Here is a 15,794-nt window from a genome sequence, read left to right as displayed (position 1 = left end):
CATGCTAAAGCAAAACTTGTTGATCTAGCAACTTTCTTAGTTTATAAAAACAACTTTATGTTGCTGTATGTGTGCATGTGTTTCTCAAACCTCCCAACTTCTTAGCATGGGAATTTTGGCCAAAGCCAAATATAATTGGGGGCAAAGGCCCAAAATCAGGGACACATTTTAAATATTGTTTTTTATAAACTAAGAAAGTTGCTAGATCAACAATGACTTGCCAGAAAAACAGACTTGAGGAGGAACAGATCACAAATATGAAGCAAAAATGTGGACAGTCTGCAAAATTCTAGTCAATCGAGATGCATGCTTTTTTCTTTTAAATTCCATTCCAGTTCAGCTTAGGTGTTTGTATTCTTTTGTTTTCTTAAGACACGGATATATATATATATATGATTTATCACCCACAGTGTGAAGAATTTCATCAGAAACTAATGCTGAACATTGCACATTAGAAGAGGTTGGACTACCGTGATAACCATAGCTCTCAGCTGTCCCTGATTTTCAGGGATGTCCCTCATTCTGAGTCAAATTTTCACTTTGTTTCTCTTAATCCCTTTTAAAACTGGCAGCCTTTGGAGACAAGGTGGTGAATTACATTTAATAAATAATGACAATGAAAGTTAGACCTCTTTTACATCAAAAACTGTAGATTAATTCACACTCTCTTATTCTGTCAATGTTTCAAACTAGTACTAGTAATTTAAAAGTGACCCTGAGTGTTTCTGGATGTGTTCCTGATTCTGTTGAGATTTGTCTCTGATTGGCTGATACCTATGTTACCAATCAATCTGCACTTCTACTCTCAAGATGATGAAGTTTTTAAGCATCTCGACCCTCGTTTGTGGGCATGAGGCAAAAATAATAAATAAATATAAAAAAAAAAAGAAAAAAAAAATGCACATCACTTTTAACTTTGTGTTTAGGTAACACTTGCTCTTTCTTGACCTTCCCCGAATACACCGCGGTTGGAAAATGCGAGGCTCTGCAAGCAACACTGAAAATGTATCTCACACTGCCGAAGCTGATTAGTGTGCTCTTAATAAGTGGGATGTAGTATGTACAAATGCAGAGAGATTAAGTCACTTACGGCAACGTTAATAAACGTTTTTCCATCGGCCAACATATGATAGTATTCACACCAAAACAAAAACTATTGCACTTATTGCTGCATTTCTCCTTCTTAACTTGTAAGATACTTTTCTAACACTTGAATTTTTTTGAAACATTGGCAAACAAGATGGTCTGCTATGAAGTCAGCAGTGGGTGGTAGGTCATCGCAGCACAGTGCCACACTGCCAGTTTTTCTACTTGGATTTCACCCGAGGCGAGCCTGCAGGTTTTGAGTCACAAGTAGAAGACCCCTGAGACGCATCAGCAGGAATACTGGTGGGCAGGCAATAGAAGTGCGCATGTGCGTGGGACCGGCTCTGTTTCTGCTGTCTTGGAGCCCTGATAGTCACCAATATAAACTGCTGGACGTACTAAGGTGTAGAGCTAGGATGCATGTACAGCGTGATCTGGATTACATTCTCTGGTACCTGAGTGTGAAAGACACAAAGCAGCGTAAGTGAACATTTCTGAAAGAAGGGCAGAATCGGTCAGTGCAAGCAGCTGTGCAATCTGCATCATATTTTAACGACAGTTTGAGGATTAAGTACAGTGTTACCTTACAGCAGGCATTTGGCACATAGAAGGTAAGTTGGCTGCATGCTTTATAGTGCCACGAGACTACTAGCAAAAGTGCTTGCTGAGAGCTAGCTTTTCGTTCTGCAGCCTTGAGCTAACTGCCAGCAACAGATTATACTGATTAACTCTTTGGGTTTGCCTGCACGATGGAGCTCGACATCTTTTACCGCGATTTTAGCGCATACAGTGTTAATTCTACCTGGAATATAAAACTACCAGTCCATACACTATTTATATATTTATTGTTTCCCCATTACCTTGTGCTCTTCCTGAAATAGGGAACGCTAACCGAAAACAGGTCAGATAAAGGGGAGATCTACCCTTTACTTCAGGACACGTACTTAGACCTGGGGACTGAAGCTTGAAGTATTGCACGCCACTGATTTATAAGTGCAAAGTTTACTTTTTCAGCATATTGAAGTATAAAAAGTAGTTACGTATATAAAAGTCTGTGCGTGCAATTTATTGTATCTATGGTTTGCAGTGAGAAGAACAAGAGAACTGTCCACTGATGCAAGATTAGATGCTTGTCAAGGCGTGAGTTGCTCTGCAGAAGGATGCCTGTCTAGTCTGGCAACCACAATCCATTTATTTGTGGCCTTAATTTTGACTGCATCAAAGGCGGACTTCAGGCCAAATTGAGGCCACTGAAACTCTAAGCTCTGGCAGTTTTTTGCATTAGGGATGAGTGTGTCTGTATCCTTCAGGAAAAGCGAGGTTAATTTGCATTCCAAAAGTTGACTAATTTAAGTCTGTTTTTTTTAATCTATTTATTCCTGTGCAGTAACGCATTCGTGATTTAACCCGATAAGAACGCAACATTATTATAATACAGTATTGCTTGCAAACCGCTACCTGTCAATTTGCCCCTTGTATTAATTTCTGCAATACACCATATCCATCTGTAAAAGTGATTTGTTTGCAGTATGTGACTGGACCAATTTTGATAGCTGCACTGCAAAAAATGTTGCCCAGTGTCTAGAGCATAGGCAGATCCTTGTTTTCTGTATATCTGTTTGAGGATAATGCGATTATTTAAATCTTCAAGGATCGCACTGATGCTAGGTTTAAGACTGTGTAAAACCCCGGAATAAACATCTTTTGCCTTACACAGTTTTCTGGGTATGGCTTGTGCTTTGTCTGATAAATGATTTCTACTGTAATGCCTGTTGTTGACTCATTTGGCTGCATTAGCTGCTGCACCATGTATTGTGAAACATGAATATATTGTCATTTAGTAGATATTGACTCATTTGGCTGCATACATGCTGCACTGTGTGTTGTGAAAATGGCATATATCCTTATCTACTAATTATATGTTTGATGCAGAAGTGTGCATCATGGAGTCTTCAGCTTCTTGTGATAACGTAAATCTGATTCAGTTATTATATCTCATGAAAACTTTCCTTTTGTTCATACACGCGTGGTGCAACCCATTATGTCTTGAACGTGGGACTTGTAATATCCGTATGTCGCAACGCAAGCTAAAACAAATAACTTCTCAACGCCGCCTGATAAAACGCCTTTACAACAGCTGCATTTCTCACTTTTGACTCTCTAGCTCCTGATGCCCAGAAACCGTAAAGAGCAAATATTTGTAGGATTAATCAGCTTCTATGACTATGAGCAAGTTGCTGTCTTCCTGTTCCACTTCGGTTTAATATGCAACCACAGCAGGTCAAAGCAAACTAGCCATAGAACTAATTCCCTAATTTCTTAGTAAATGTTACTAACGTCTCGAATGTCATTTAAAATATGCATTTAAATGCATTATTTAAATTGTTCATTGCAACTTAATGCAGTGATTAATGCAATACATTTTACACCCACACTCACGCACGCACGATGTGGCTCGTTTGTTGGTCAATCAGGTTCAATGAAGATTGATGCTAAGTTTAATCAGTTGTTTTTTTTTAACTAAAAGCTAATTCATTTTATTAAATAATACGGATCTTTTTTAAGTGGTAAACTGTTGCTGCAGAGTGTAGAGATGATATGAGCAGCTGGACAGATATTTCCGGCTGAGGGGATAAAATGCAAAGCAGCATAATGCAGCTAGCTAGTAAAGTTGAGCTGCAAAAGTCGAAAAAAAATGTCAGTGCATTGCTCGAACCGTTCTCCAGAGCTTGTGAATATGTCTAGGATATCCGACAAAGAGGCCTCCAAAGAAGTTATTTAATAATGGCAAGTTGAAAAAATATGCAATCGGGGGACATACTTGAGAAACAAATTAGTAATAAATTAACAGATGAGTAACTAGCATTAGCGCTAGAACCTAAAAACTTTTTTCTTGAACATTTCAAAAGCAACGTTTGAAGGCAGGTGGAATCTGTGAGCCGTCATATAGTTAATGTGTTAGGAAGCTAAAAAAAAATCTTTATTTTAGAAACCATGTGTAGTCAAGTTTACTGCCGCTTTGATGATGCATTTAATGTATGAAAACAGGAGCGGCAAAGAAAAAGAAAATACTTTTTAAAGTACAGGGCTTGGAACAGAAGCTTGCTGTGATAGAGTCCAGAACAAAGCAGGCAGTTGTGAAGGAAAGGTGAACATTTCATACAATCTATTCTGAAAATGTCATTTTGCTATAGGGTGTGCAAAAAAAAAAAAAAAAAAAAAACAATGGAAGTGACAACAAAGTCAGACATAATGCAGTGGAATAGCAGGAAAAATCCAGAGAATGTGTCTGCTTTGCTACACCATAATACTCGCCAGTGCAACAGCAGTTTTGTGGCTAAAATGAGCTATTGTTTGGAAGTGATCCAGAGTGAGGAAAGGTGTTTAGCAAACTTGACAGTACTAGTAGCAGTGGCCTTTTTTGGACTTTTCCATGACCTTTGACTCTATCCTGTATATGTGCAAGGACTAAAGGTAGGAATTGGATTGCTGCATGGTTGAAAGGCAGAGCACAGGTGGCTGTGTTAAGAATGATAACATTAAATATGAAGAAACTGAGTAGTGTAGTACTACGGGTGTTGGACCAGGGTCTACTGACGTTCACTGTGGCTGCCCCTAACATACTAAAGGGACTAGAGAGAAGGAAGAGTATCTCCATTGGTATAACAAAGATAGGTACGGCAGTGGGATAGAGTCTAGGGAAGGACTTGGAAAGGGTGGTCAAGTTTCCAGAAACACAGCAGTTAAGGTTCATTGCAAGCAACTGTAAAGTAATGCATTTTTGGTCATTACAACTCTGGTATAAAGTTGTAGCAAATTAATGAGGAACTCTGAAAAAAGTGTCAGAAAAGGATTGGGGTGTATGAAATTAATGAGGGGGGGGGTGTTATCCACACAGACTGGATCACTAGGAGCTGATGGATGTGGTGGCAGTGTGCAGACTGCTGGAGTGCATCATTATTGAAACAGATTCCACAATCAAAGGAGTACCTCTGAAGGCTGTGCAGAAAGAGGGACGCAATGGTAACACTCCTGCTCCATGAGCTCCCTCTCAGGTTCTGCATGTAACTCTCAAGGCTATGCAGGAAGAAGGACAGAAGACTGCCTGAAGGAGTCCAGAAGAGAGTGAACAGAGAGTGGGGGCAGAGGAGATGGGTGAACATGCAATGGAGATATGGTTTCACCCTGAACATGAAACATGTGGAAGGGGATGTACAGGCAACAAATTGTGGGGACCAGCTATTGCCTGGACTTCAAAGGTACTTCTTCAAAAAGATGGCAATGGACCTATGGAATGGATAAGCAGGATGTTGAAGGATTACTACCTTTCCGATAACAGAAAGCTGGATACTTTTCCCTGAAGTATGAGTTTCTGTAGAAGAAGCATTCCAAAACAATGTAAGAGATGAGGCTTCATTTTATTAGTAACATAAATTCTCAGTGATGTACTGTTTTAGTTATTTCTATTGCTTCATCTTATATTGAGGCATTTCAGATAAAGAATAATGATTTTCAACTAACATTAGAGAAATTTTAGAAAATGTTCTTGCCTTAAAATTGTAGGGCATTTACTAATGTGTATATGTTTCACTAGACAGAACTTCTGAAATAGGAACTGTCCAGTGAAAAAAGGGACATTAGGCAGATGGTAATTAGACTGATGGGAAGCAAACCAATAAAGGAATTCATTTAAAGTTGAAGGCAAGTGAAGAAAGGTTGTGGAAGAAGGGAGATATGAAATAATAATTCTGAACGGTTTAAAAAGTAAACTAAACATTATTAAGTTTGTCCACCTACCATCAAGCAAATGTGGTTATATATAATGATGGTCATGACAAATGTGGTTATGTATAATGATGGTCACCATTTAGGACAGTTGACAGTGCAGGAGGTGAATTTAAGGAAGGAGGCAGGAAAAAGGCAAGTATGTAAGAGATAACAGACAATGCAATACAGGGAGGTAATTAACTAATTAGGGGTGAGTTAATGGCCTTCAAGAATATTTAAATAGTAATCCATAGCAAGGGCACAGACTGTGGTCAACTGCTGTCATGAACTGAATCATTTGGATACCAATGCAAAGCCCACGTTAGCAAGTCTGCAAGCAAGAAGCAGGTAAATCCCACAATAAGCCACATCCTTTTGTAACATGGATTAAAATTCTATTAAATGCTTTTTTATAACTAAAAAAATAATGCAATAGAAAAGCATCTGCTTTATAATGCTTAATGACTACTCTGATGTGTGTGTTATCTATGTACAAATACATACATGTGCACATATATATGTAATACATAATAACTATTGGCAGATGTATTACTGAATAATATCACATGGATAAAAAAAAAATAGCAGCTATCTATAATTAAAGTCAGTTTCAGAACACATTGAAAAGACTGAAAAAAGTTATTACTGGAAGCAAAGTAAATTGTGAAATAAGAATTCCTAAAAGTAAAAATAAACAGGTGAGTTGGTTGACCATGGAGCAAAAGCTGCAAAGTAAGCTACATGCTGTAAGGGTGAATGTAGTAATGGAAAGAAAAGATGTTTTGGGCAATGCACAAAAAACGCATACCACCATTATTGCGCGTTTATTCAGTAATAACATTGTAGTGCCGCAGCGAATTGCATTGCCACTTCACAGTAAGAGGTTCTCTGGTTCAATTCTTGTCTGGGGTACCTTCTCTGCAGAGTCTGCATGTCTTTTTTGTGTCTGCATGGGTTTCCTCCCACATTCCAAAGACATGCAGTAGGTGGACTGAATACTCTAACTTGGCTATAGGTGTGAGTCTGCATGGTGTGGCAAAACTACCCCGATAGGGCTATCCACCTGGTGGTGTAAACATTGACTCTAGATGATTGTCACTATTGAAATGACACCCTGACCCCATGTGGAAAAAATGGAAAAAAGGGTTGTGGATGGATTGTACATTTGTTCATGCCCAAAGTATCTTACTTTTTCACTTATATTAGAAATTAATACCATAGCTGCATCTTACTACCGATCTGAATGTTTCCGCTTTTGTGAAGGTATTTGTTTGTGACTGTACTCTTTCAACTGTGTTTTATTCAGTCTGAAAGTTTTTCATAGCAGTACACTAAAACTTATGTCATTGCATGGTTCCCCTTCACAAGATCGAATGGATGGAAGCTCGAAATTCATAATCTCGTTACCAGAATCTCGAACTTCCATTCACTCAAAATTGTGAATGAGAGCCTTAGGTTTAAAAAAAATAAAAAGCCAGCTTACCATATTGCAGGCGGCCAGGTCCCTCTGTACCCTAGCAGTTTAAATGTGAATGTTCCATGACCGCACTATAGCGGAGGAATGGAAAATTATCCGTGTTGCACCTGCGCGTATAGCACGGAATGGGAGATTTCCCTTTCCTTCACTATAATGCGATCTCGAGTAGGTATATTTAAGTAGAGGGGTGGTGTGGGGAGGCACATGAAAGGTGTTAATTTTTTTTTTTTGTTCCTTTCATATGTTCGAGTTTCTTTCAATTCGAGATTCTGGTTTCGAGTTTATGACTTTCCAGTTTAGAGAAATTCGATCATATGAAGGGGAACTCATTGCTTAATCTAAATTTCCAATAAACACTTTCAGATATTTTAAGTGTTTGTATTTTAAATGAAAAAAAAATGAATTATGGCATTGCGAACAATTCATTTCGGTCCAGTGAATAAAACAATATTTGCATAATCTGATGATGTAGTTAAGGAGAACCTTGACTGTAGTTACTACATTTATTTGAAAAATGCAGTTGTGTAAGTCACTGACTGATCACTAGTTACTGCCGACTAAACGTCATATTTACTTTTTCTTTTCTAGGGATGGCATGTGGATGTGATACGCATTAAAATTAGTATCTGAAACAAGGAGTTAGTTAAGACCAGTAAGCACATTTTATAAGATGACTTAAATCTGTTTACTTAAGTACATGTTATTGTTTAAGGTACTCTACAGTGGTATTTAATTTTTGAAGGAACATTTACTGAAGCAGATGTGATTGTATGTCTTCCTTAGTATTATTCAGTGTCTTATAACAATTTTCATCAAATCACTTTGCAATTTAATCTAAGAAGCATTGGAAAAGTCCAATAAACATAATGCAAGATAAATGCAACTACAAAGTACTGTAGACATAACCTGTCTATTAGGGGCTCACTAAATTCAGATGAGGTTCTGTTTCTATTTGACCGCTGCAAGGGACTTGTGCAGTGACATCTTAAAACAAACCCGCATGGTGTCTATCTCAATTGTCACTTAATCTGCTTGTTGACTCCACTCACAAAACAAGTTACTAGGAATGTGAAATTCTGAATAATAAAAATACTTTTCTTAGCTATTTGTAGTGAGATCTATACAAATATTACTTTATCAGTATAACAAAGCTGTTAGTTATGCTAACCCTTATTCAGGCCTGAGTAGATTATACTTTTAGTACTTTGGCCACTTTTTTCAGGGACTGCTCTTCAACAACCGTTGCTTTCATTCTTTTACCCTTCATCCCTTTCAACAGAAAAAAAAGATTTACTTTACAGATTTGCACTTTCATGTTCTTTTTGGCATTTATATCATACCAGTTGTGTAAACCTCAGTCTTACTTGTTACAAACCTATCAGACAGCCAGATTTTCCTGATGCTGTTTTGTTCTGCATAAGTAGGACTGTATTGTATATGCATATATATATATATATATATATATATATATATATATATATATATATATGAGTGTGTTTTGCAATTATGTCATCTTTGAAGTTCTTTCCATCATGAACTCAAATCAGTTATACAAATTGCTCTGAGCCTGCACTCCAGCCTTCTGTATCTGTTTTTCAACAGCACTTTTTTCAAGTACTTCTATTTTGGTGTTATCATAAATGGTCATTTTGTCTTACTTTTTAGATTTCAATGTTATCCTTTCTTCTGTACAAATGTTATGGGTTCCTTAGCAGAAGCTGCAGTCCTAATATTTTAATCTTAGTATTTTTGCTTATGGGGTGCTGGAACTATGATACTTTGTAACTAGCTTGTGGTTTGTTAGAAACATATCTAGGAATACACACAGAGCTGTCAACTCCAGCAAATATGTCAAAAATTGCCCCAAGTGAGAAAGTAACTGCACTGGATATTTCTGACAATACGTTAAGAAAATATCACACATGTAAAAGTAAACATGATATTTTTATCATTCTAAATTTTATACAAACATAGATATATTTTCAGCTCCAGAATATCTACTAAAAAATTGCATTATTCATTTTTGCCTTAGCTGTCATCAATTAAAAACACAGAGAAATGTATTATTTAATAGTTCATTTTTTAAGAATAATGCCCTTGAGTAGCTGTAAGAAATATTTCATACTAAGTAGGGTGGTGGGGCTGGGGACTGATGATTGCCAGCAGTTCTTTAAACAAAAGATACAGAAAAAGTTTACAAAGTGGTAAGTTACAGGGTGGTGAATTTATAGGATCCATGTCTCATCTCCTTACCATTATTTGACAGAAGACAGTGTTCAAAGCATTCCAGAGCTTAAGAACTAATTATTCCACTTAACAGTAGCAGTCTGTGTCCAACTATTGTTTCATTTTCCAATACTCTGTTTATGTGTTTAGGTTGATGACATTTTAGAGTATTTACTTTTAAATCCAACTTGTCCATAGGCAGACTCACCAGCCTTCCAAAGATAGGGTGGAGTCCAAGCATATACCACCTGCTAAGTCTACTCAGACTCCTAGAGCTCAGAAACCTCCTTTTCAGGACAAACCAATCTCTATTTGATGTTTTTTGTCCTCTCCCCTTTGGCCATGTCCTCTTGTCCTTCCATCCTTCTCTATCCCTCCTTAATTGGCAACAGATCATCTCTGACTCTTAGGTGCTGTCTGTCATTCATTGGGGCATTTCATGGTAAGGCAGTCTCTTTCTTCCTTTTCAGGCATTCTGCAACCTCCTCCAGACCAGCTTTCTCAATTTTCAGGGGCTTTGCAGTCCCTTTTGGATGAAGGCACCATTCCTCCTGTTCCACTCACCCAGGAGTTTTTACTCCAGGATGTTTTTGGTTCCCCGGAAGGTGGGCACTTGGAGACAAATTTTGGATCTTTCTCTACAAAACAATTTCCTGAAGGTGACTTCTTTCAGGATGCTGACTCTTCAGACCTTGTTTCCTGTCCTTTTTCCTCAGTCCTTATTGGTCTCTTTTGATCTCAAGGATGCCAATCTCCATATTCCTATTCACACTGTTCAAGAAATGTTTATGTTTCTCTGTCTGTTTCTCATTTTCAGTTCTCTGCTTTGCCCTTTGGCCTTTCTACTTCCTCAGGAGTATTCACAAATGTCTTGCTCTTATTATTCCTTTTGCAGGCTTCAAGGGATACAGACATTCTCTAAGTAGACAACATATTCAGGGTCCTTCTACCAGCAGTTTTCTGCAAGATCTCCACTTTACTGCTCTTCTTTTACAAATTCTGGGGTTCAACATCAATCTCAAGAAGTCAGTCCTTACCTCCCAAGATCATATTTTTCTCAGTTGCAGGATTTAGACCATTTCTGTGTTCGCTTCTCTACCTGCTGTGAAGACTTTGTTTTTGACAACCTTCTTCCAGTCACTCCTTCCTCTGACATAGCCAGAGCATTTCTCATGGTTTTGGGGTTTACGGCCTCCACCATCCCCATGCTTCATCTTGCTAGGCTCCATAAGAGGAAGCTGCAGTGGTACCACAAATCAGTGTGGATTCAACACTGCCACCCCCAGGAGTTCCCTGTTCCTCTTCTTCCTTCTCTCAAACTCAAGCTCCAGTGGTAGAGTTGTCAAATTTCTCTCAATTAGGGAATGCCCTTTCATGCTCCATTTCCTTCCTAAGAACTGTTCACGGTTGCCTCAGATCTGGGGTGGGGTGTTTTGTGCAGTCCTCGTAAAGTCTGGGTCTCTGGCCTCCTCATCAGATGTCAACATAAGAGATAAATGCTCTGCTTCTAGCTCTACAATCTTTTCACTCCCTCTTTGTCCCTGGGACCCTAAGGATCTAAAAGGACAATACCGCAGTGATGCAGTATGTCAACAAACAGAGGGGTACAAGGTCTTATCTCTTTTGCAGACTTGCTCTTCAGGCCTGGTATCTGGCTATCACTTGTCAAGTGACTCTTCAGGCAGTTTACATTCTTTCAGAGCACCATCTACTGGCAGACTCTCTGAGCAGGTCCAGAACACATGTTCATGAATGGATGCTTCACAAAGATGTGTTAATGGACATAGTCCATCGATGGGGTATTCCTCAGGCAGAACTCTTTGCCTCCCCTCTGAACAGACAACTTCCTATATTCTGTTCAAGAGTACCAAGTCCTCTGACTTTGAATTGGATGCCCTATCTTTTCATGGAAAATAATGTTTCTGTATACCTTTCCTCTGCTACCAAGAGTTCTGAACAAGATTATGCAGGACACTCCCAAAATCTTGTTGGCGACTCCCTTTTAGCACAGACATCACTAATCCTCCCTTCGTTTTCATCTGGCCAGGGACAGTAACCACAAATTACCTCAATGGGTGGATCTTCTCACAAAAGACAAGGTATCTATTATGCATCCTTGCTTGTCCTCTCTTCAAATGACACTGTAGGTGACAGGGTTTGATCCACTTTGGGTACCTCTTTTCTGAGGATGTGCTTCAAGTTCTGCAGGAGGCCAGGAATCCAACTACCAGAAAATCAAATATGTCTAAACAGTAAATAAATGATGTGTTTGGTGCCTCTCTCACCATCAGGATCCTTTTTCAGTGGGGGTTCCCTTGGTTCTCTATTTTCCTGATCTGCCCCATGCTGACTAGGCTAATTCTTCAGTTAAAGTTCACTTGTCAACAATATCTGCTTGTCTGCCCTTGAACCCCATTTGGCCTCTAAGTTTGAGGTCAAGAAATTTCTAAAGGCCCTCTTTCCTACTTCTTAGGCCCTTAATTTTGTGCTGGAAAAATGTATTCAGGTTCCTTTTGAACCAGCTAATTCAGCTTCTTTACAAATTTGTACTTGTAAGGCTATTCTGCTATTCGCTGTTACTTCTGCCAAGACAGTATCTGTACTTCAGGCACTTATGGATATTCCTTCTTCTTACTTTTTCAGATGGACAGGGCATCTCTTTCTACTAGTCCTTCTATTATGTCCAGTGTGGTCATTGAGTTTTCCCTTAATCAGTCCATTCATCTTCCTTCCTTTTTTCATTCTCTGCAGTCTGCCAGTGAGAATATTCTTCACACCTTGGACCTGTATAGACAGATCAGATATTATTTGGATAAAATAAAGGTTATTTGCAAGTCGGAGCAGCTTTTTGTATCTTTTCTTTCCAATACTTTGTGTTTAGCTGTTTCCTAGCAAACCATCTCATCCTGGATCTCTAAGGCCATTTCCTTTTATTACAGTTTTCATGGCAAAAGTCTTTCTGCATTCGTAAAGGCACATTCTACTTGGCCAGTTGCCTCCTCTGGTGCCTTTTTCAAGGGTTTAGACACCAATTCTGTCCTTAAAGCTGCAACTTGGTCCTCTGTTCATACTCGTCTAAGCATTATAAATTGGATGCTTTTAGCAGGTTCAGGCCTGGTTTTGCCAGGGCTATTCTGCATTGGTTTGTAGAGGGCTCTTCATTGCTTTCCTCCTCCCAGTCTTCTTCTCAGCTCTTGCACTCTCCCTTAGGCAAAGTGCACTAAAAACAGTGATATGGGAGGACATAGTACAGTTGTGTAAAATCTTACCGTAACAGCAGATGTCCTTCTTTTCACTATTGCAGTATCCGGTCCTTCCCTCCCCCCATTATAGCTCTTGCTCCTGTGTTTTGTTACCTTCCTTGCCTAGGGTCTCTAATGTCCTTTTCCTTCTGAACTTTTTTCTTCTGGATGTGCATGTTCTACATTTTTCCTGGGGGCATTTTGTTCCTCATGGGGCAATTCAGTTCTGAGTATTTGCATCCATACATCACATTTATGCCATGCGCTGGGATCATACATGTGAAGTACATCACCTATAAGATCAAAGGCTTTGGTATACTGTCCAGACTTTTGGACTATCCTTGGCAGGAGATTTCTTCTATGAAGAATACTACAACAGCAAAAATTTTACATAAATTAATTTTCTGTTGTCTGTGCTCTCTGTACCAACTACTGTCTCAGATATGAGATCAATTAAATGGTTTTCTTTTTTTCTTTAGTTTATATGGGTATCTATGTTTCTTTCAGAAAAGAAACTTTATTTCTTGCCACAGATTTAAAGTGCGGTACAGCCATGTTTTCCAACTCACATCATGCTGTATATATAGTACACCCTTTGACACAAGCCTTGCTGTCCCATTTAACACATTTTCTGCAAACATAACCATCATGCCAAAAAAACAATGTCTGTATCAACTTGTTTCATTATGTATTATCACTGACTGGCATCTGAATGCAGGTTAATCATTGTCTGATATCAGTTCATACCAAAATATTTATGAATGAGAGCCTACAGGCTTATATATGGGGGTCCATGAGTTTCACACACTGTTATGCTTTGCTGTGTTTTCTCTAAGGTGCTACCAGAATTTTAAATAAAATTTGGGAAGAAATATCCTCGGCATGGGAAATTCTATGATTATTCTAAGATAGTACTTACACTTTGTAGTGACACTTTTGTGCAACTAACCTATATTTTATTTCTCTGCAGCTCAGTTACAATGTTTTTAACTTAACTTCTTGTATTTAGCTTTTTTATCTTACCAGAATTGTATGATTTCCAAGCATCTGCCCTTAAAGTTTCTGAAGCATATGCTGTTTAATTGGAATTACTTTCCAGCATTATTTTGTAGTGCTACTACCAACAATGTTTTAAGGTTATATAATTGCATGGCTAGAAAAATAAATTGTTATATTGTATTCATGGACTAAGGTGATGTGATGCTTTCCCAAAATGTTTTGTCCTGGAATATCAGGGTCCGAAGCATAATGATGCCGTTCAATCATTCAGCAGCCTTTCAGGGGTCAAGCTATTCTATTCCATTTCACTTTTGAGGTGGCACAATATTCTAGTGAAATATCAACCAGCAGAAAATGCAGTTACAAATAACATGACCCAAGCCCTGAACTTTAACTTGTCAAACTTGTCAATATGTTGCAGATGGTAGGAAGCTGAAATGTCTCCGTGCCTTTAAAGAAATAGGGACTGGAGTCTCTTTTTTTTCCATTTCCTTCTTTTATTCTCTGTCACTGTTTTGGACTCAAGTATACAGATAGTCCAGCATCCATTCTGTACTTTTCACACTTTCAAAGGTCTGAGCTACAGATAGTTGCCTTGTATAATTCTCAAATTACAATATTTTAACAACCATCTTTTCACTAATAGAAGTGAGAAATATATGACTGATTGCTCCCACACTGTATTTTCCCTGCTGTGTATATTTTGTGTTTTTTCAGGCTTTTTTGTGCAAGATTTGTAGCATTATTTGGTTTGTTCTGCAAGTATGCATCACTTTAAATGGAAACTTTCATTTTGTTTATTTTATAAGCTTGTACTTTCTTTACTGTTCTTTGATAACCTTCATTCTACATCTAATACCGCTATTTTTCTTCATCCCTGTTGTACGTTTCCAAAATTTGTAGTAGCTGCCCTCATTGCACTTGCTGGATGAGTATCTCTATAGCTCACTTTTTACTGTTTCTTTTCCCATGTAGTTCTTCATAATGGGCCAGATTCATGAAGGCTTGCATGGAGTCTTAGAGTAGAGTAAGACTCTATGCAGCCATCATGTCTGACGAGCGATCCAGGAACAGCCTGTAGAGGCGTGTAAGAGAGCTCCTAAAACGGCTCTTACATGGACAGGGCTGGGATATGCAAATTACCTCAATTGCAGGTGAAAGGCATGCAAATGAGGTAGATTTGCGATTCAGGAAACCCAAACCTGTCCGAGTAAGAGCAGTGTTATTTGCAGAAATGTACTCGGTTGACAACTGAGTACCGTTCTGCAAATAGCAAAACGGAGCCGTGACAGCTCCAAATAAAGTTTGCATCCAATGCAGGAAGCATGCCAATGGCCAAATATACGGCCATTGGAAATGTTTCCTGATGCAATATGAAAAAAAAATTTTTTTTCGACGATTTCCGATGTTTAAGCATAGCGCAGCGCCGTGCAAATGGGCTGCACTCTAAAACCCAGAATACTAAAAATTAAAACCCATAAATGTGGATTTTATTGAAATTGTTAATGTACAATGCAAGGGAATGGCAGGCTGAAGACAACATGGCCACCGAGTAGAGGTTGCTAAGGGGGAAAGCTCAGTCTAAGAGATGTAACCAAGCATCAGTAGGCAGTCCTATGTAAATGAGTGTTAGGATAGTGAATTGCAAGTTTACATAGCAAATGAGCACAGTCAGTGGAGTGTAGGAGTAGGATATGGGGAGTAACAGTGTAGAAGATAGGTGACATCACGAGGGGGGGTATGAATGAAAGAAGTGAAGCTCATTGGAGCAGAGTGGCATGTGTCAGCTGTCATTTATACATCATGAAAAGAGGTGTGTCAACAAGTAGGCTAGGGAAAGCCAAGAAATGGAAGGTGTATGCCATGGATAACACCAAAGTTTCTTGCTGAACAGGTATGTGCGCATGTGCACGCCTGTAAACCCGAGTAAGACAGAGTGCGTGCCTGTAAGCGTGAGTGCGCGCCTTTAAGCCAGAGTAAGCATGTATAAGGTTGTT

The 15,794-nt window shown here is 38.7% G+C and overlaps 1 protein-coding gene across 2 annotated transcripts in view; it reads left to right on the top strand.

Annotated features, from left to right (window-relative positions):
* Positions 1-1,321: 1,321 nt before the first annotated feature.
* WSCD1 (WSC domain containing 1) overlaps positions 1,322-15,794 on the top strand; it is a 568,343-nt gene continuing 553,870 nt past the window's right edge. The window contains exon 1 of one of the 2 annotated variants that reach the window (XM_044054265.1): positions 1,322-1,697. The gene's annotated coding sequence lies outside the window, so the exon portion shown is untranslated. Of the gene's footprint in view, positions 1,698-5,060; positions 5,485-15,794 lie in introns of those variants that run through there. The other variant, XM_044054266.1, reaches the window with a different exon arrangement.

Source organism: Protopterus annectens, chromosome 13.part0 (assembly GCF_019279795.1).
Source record: "Protopterus annectens isolate FY-2018-M chromosome 13.part0, PAN1.0, whole genome shotgun sequence".
In the NCBI taxonomy this organism is placed as follows: Eukaryota; Metazoa; Chordata; order Ceratodontiformes; family Protopteridae; genus Protopterus; species Protopterus annectens.
The sequence above is the reverse complement of the archived record's forward strand: the minus strand, read 5'-3'. Positions and strand labels throughout refer to the sequence as shown.